This window comes from Arachis hypogaea, chromosome 5, assembly GCF_003086295.3.
Source record: "Arachis hypogaea cultivar Tifrunner chromosome 5, arahy.Tifrunner.gnm2.J5K5, whole genome shotgun sequence".
NCBI classification, from domain to species: Eukaryota; Viridiplantae; Streptophyta; class Magnoliopsida; order Fabales; family Fabaceae; genus Arachis; species Arachis hypogaea.
The window spans coordinates 7,125,129-7,128,959 of record NC_092040.1 but is presented as its reverse complement, the minus strand read 5'-3'; the positions used below and the strand labels follow the sequence as shown (position 1 = coordinate 7,128,959).

At 31.7% G+C, this 3,831-nt stretch overlaps 1 long non-coding RNA gene across 1 annotated transcript; it reads left to right on the top strand.

Annotated features, from left to right (window-relative positions):
- The first annotated feature begins 639 nt into the window (after positions 1–639).
- Positions 640–3,608, top strand: LOC140184658 (uncharacterized). The gene is made up of 3 exons (XR_011881759.1): positions 640–801; positions 1,031–1,076; positions 2,957–3,608. It is a non-coding gene; the product is annotated as an uncharacterized lncRNA (long non-coding RNA).
- The last annotated feature ends 223 nt before the right edge of the window (positions 3,609–3,831 follow it).

Below are 3,831 nucleotides of genomic sequence, written 5' to 3'. Positions count from 1 at the left end.
AAAATGAGAGTAATTGAAATTTTTATAATTTGTTTAATTTTAAATTTAATTTATTATTAAATAAAATACAAAAATATTAATTTTGTGTATTTTTTTATCTTGTTTTATTCTTTTCTTAAAGCTAAACATAGTCTAATATGTAAATCACACAACCTAAGGGAGGTTACAATGTAAAAGCATGACATTACAATAATATTAAAGGTAACCTTAATAAAGTAAAATTTAATATCTAATTAAGAACGGAAAAATACTGAGGCCAATACTTTTTATTTTTTAACCAATAAAATTAACAATAATTGATTATTGAAAAAAATTAAAAGTAAATACAATAAAAATATTCAAAACTTAAAAAAATATATTTAAAAATGGAATAAAATAAAATAAATTGAAAATATAAAATTTAGGAATTAGAATTAAAAATTTAAGAACTAGAATTTAAAATTAAAAATTTAAAGTTTATACTTTAAGATAATTATTACCGGGTGGCCAGCAGCTGATTGGCGATAAATAGGTCGTTGGTAGGTGAAACTATAGGGTTAAAAATAAATATATAAATAAATAAATACTTTTAAAAAATTATAAATAAGTGAATATTCGGTATATTTAATAATCTAATATCTTATTGACTAAAATTGGCTACAACTATTTTAGTCCCTCTAGCAAGGTTGATTAAGAGTATATGACGTCCCTCTCATGCAAACGTGGCATCCTTATCGCTTTCCCTCATGAATAGTCTTCCTTCTTCATTATTTTTATTTGGGATCGATAGATCGTTATGATTCAAAGTGAACAAGAACAAAAGTAAGCGTTTACCATTATTAAGTGAGTTATTATTATTATTATTATTTTAACGTGAAGTGAGTAATTGTTAATATGGGCCCAAAAAAATGTGTTTTCTCAGTTGCGCTGAATATAAGATGATGAAGACGATGATGATATATATAGTTGAAGTGCTATTTTATTTACTATTATCGAAACATGCATCAGAATTTGTAGAATATTTACACATATTTCTTTTTAAATTTTACAGAAAGTATGAAAGTGTGATTTTGTTGGTTATCATGAGTTATCTCGAGGTAAGAATCCCTTGTCCAACTATGTCTATAATGCTGGCTTGAATCGGATAGGGTTGCAAGTTAGGGTGGTGTGTGTGCTGAGTGATTACTGAGTCACATTGTTGACTTCATGATTGAAAATGAAACACGGTTTATTTCGTCTTATTTGTTCTGCCATTATTCCTTCCTTAGTTATTTGACAAGATATTTGTTTTCTGTGCCCACAAGCTAACAAAGTCTTAAAATGGTTCAGACTCATGAACACTCATTCTAATCATAACAACACATTCTCATATGAATCAACCTAAAATAATTTAATTAATTCTCTCTCTTCTCTCTTTTTCACTCATGTGATTATTTCCAAGAACAAGCAAAAAAAAAAAAAACTCTAATTAGAGATTAAATTAAGAAGAAAAAGTAATTTTTAAAATTAAAAACAAAAGAAAAAAAAAATAAGAAATTAGAGCAACAAAAAGCAACGATCAAAAGTAACGTGATTTAGAAAAATAATTTTTTTGTTTGTGCTTCATCAAATAGCTTGTTAAAGATACTATCTTCCCTCGAGTACCAAACTAAAAAATAGAAGAAATTAAAGGTTATGAAGCTCTGTTATAAATCAAGGATCAAGAATGAAATTTAGAGTCAAAACATTGATAAATGGCTCAGATCCTTGAATAAGATTGAGAAAAGATGAAAGAGAAATATCTTAATAAAGATGCATGTAAACTTTAATCACTGCTACAATCCCATCTCTCTTATGCACTGCTGCTGCTGTATTTAGGGAAAAAAAAGTCCAATGTTCAAGCCAAGTTTCAAGCTTTAAAAGTTTTACTCTATTAAAAGAGTAAACAGTCAGAGATTGAATCAATGAGTGAGCACACAAGTTTGGATCTTCATAACTTTCAAGCTATCTCTTCTTTTTCTTCTTGAGTTTACATTAAATTTTCTGTTCTTCAGTGTTCATCTTTCATCATTTCTTTTGAATAGAAAAAGACATTAAGTGAGATATCAGTAAAAGCCATTGAGAGAAAAGATAAAGAGAATTATAAAAAAATTAGAAAATTATGTCAAAACTCTTTTGTATGTTTTTCTGTTTTGTACACATGATTCTAAGGGGATTTTCTTGAAAATTAAAGTTAGGTGAGCATTTAATGGTTGCAAGTTTAGAGAGTAAATCTAGCCAAATCTAACTTGGGTAGAAGTTGAGTTTGTCCTAGATAAGATTGGGTTGAATCCTAGAAAAATTAGTGTTTGTAATTTTTATAAAAGATAGTGAAAATTCCTCCATTATTGTGAAAGAGACTGCATGTAGATCACATTTCATATGGTGGCTGAACCAGGATACATGGGTGTGTGATTTTTTTTATCTATACTCTTCTTCTATTTCACTTCGTTAAGAGACAAAATAAAAATATCTCCTGCATTGCATATTTCTCAAAAATCACAGCTTTCTCACTACAAAAAAAGGTCTATGGTCACGGTGAAAAACCGTAACCATAGCTAGTGAAAAGGGTGACCATAGGTCTATGGTCATGGTTTTTGACCTATGGTCATGATTTTTTCACCGTGGCCTATTCTGGCGTGGCCATAGACCTATGATCACAGTTTTTTTATCTATGGTTATGGTTTTTATGGTCACAGTTGTAGAGATCAAATTCTGGTATTTTAGACCACGTTTTTTTACCGTGACCATAACTTACTCTATGGTCACCCCTTTATTAAAACCATGACCATAGCCTAATCTATGGTTGATGAGCGGATAATTTGTACGCTTTTTGGCATTATTTTTAGTATGTTTTTAGTATATTTGAGTTAGTTTTTATTATATTTTTATTAGTTTTTAGTTAAAATTCACTTTTCCGGACTTTACTATGAGTTTGTGTGTTTTTCTGTGATTTCAGGTATTTTCTGGCTGAAATTGAGGGACCTGGCAAAAATCTGATTCAGAGGCTGAAAAGGACTGCAGATGCTGTTGGATTCTGACCTCCCTGCACTCGAAGTGGATTTTCTAGAGCTATAGAAGTCCAATTGGCGCGCTCTCAACTGCGTTGGAAAGTAGACATCCTGGGCTTTCTAGCAATGTATAATAGCCTATACTTTTCCCGAGATTTGATGGCCCAAACAGGCATTCCAAATCAGCTCAAAACTGCACGGCGTTAAACACCCAAACTGGCACAAGAATGGGAGTTAAACGCCCAAACTTGCACAAAAGCTGGCGTTTAACTCCAAGAGAAGTCTCTACACGAAAATGCTTCAATGCTCAGCCCAAGCACACACCAAGTGGGCCTGGAAGTGGATTTTTATGTAATTTACTCATCTTTGTAAACCCTAGGCTACTAGTTCTCTACAAATAGGACATTTTACTATTGTATTCTCAACTTGGTAGCTATCTTTGAGTAGTTTTATGCTATCTTAGATCATGGGGCTGGCCTCACGGCCATGCCTAGACCTTGTTCTTATGTATTTTCAACGGTGGAGTTTCTACACACCATAGATTAAGGTGTGGAGCTCTGCTGTACCTCGAGTATTAATGCAATTACTATTGTTCTTCTATTCAGCTCAGCTTATTCTTGTTCTAAGATATCACTTGTTCCTCAACTTGATGAATGTGATGATCCGTGACACTCATTATCATTCTTACCTATGAACGTGTGCCTGACAACCACCTCCGTTCTACCTTAGATTAAGTGGATATCTCTTGGATCCCTTAATTGGAATCTTCGTGGTATAAGCTAGAATTGATGGCGGCATTCAAGAGAATCCGGAAGGTCTAAAC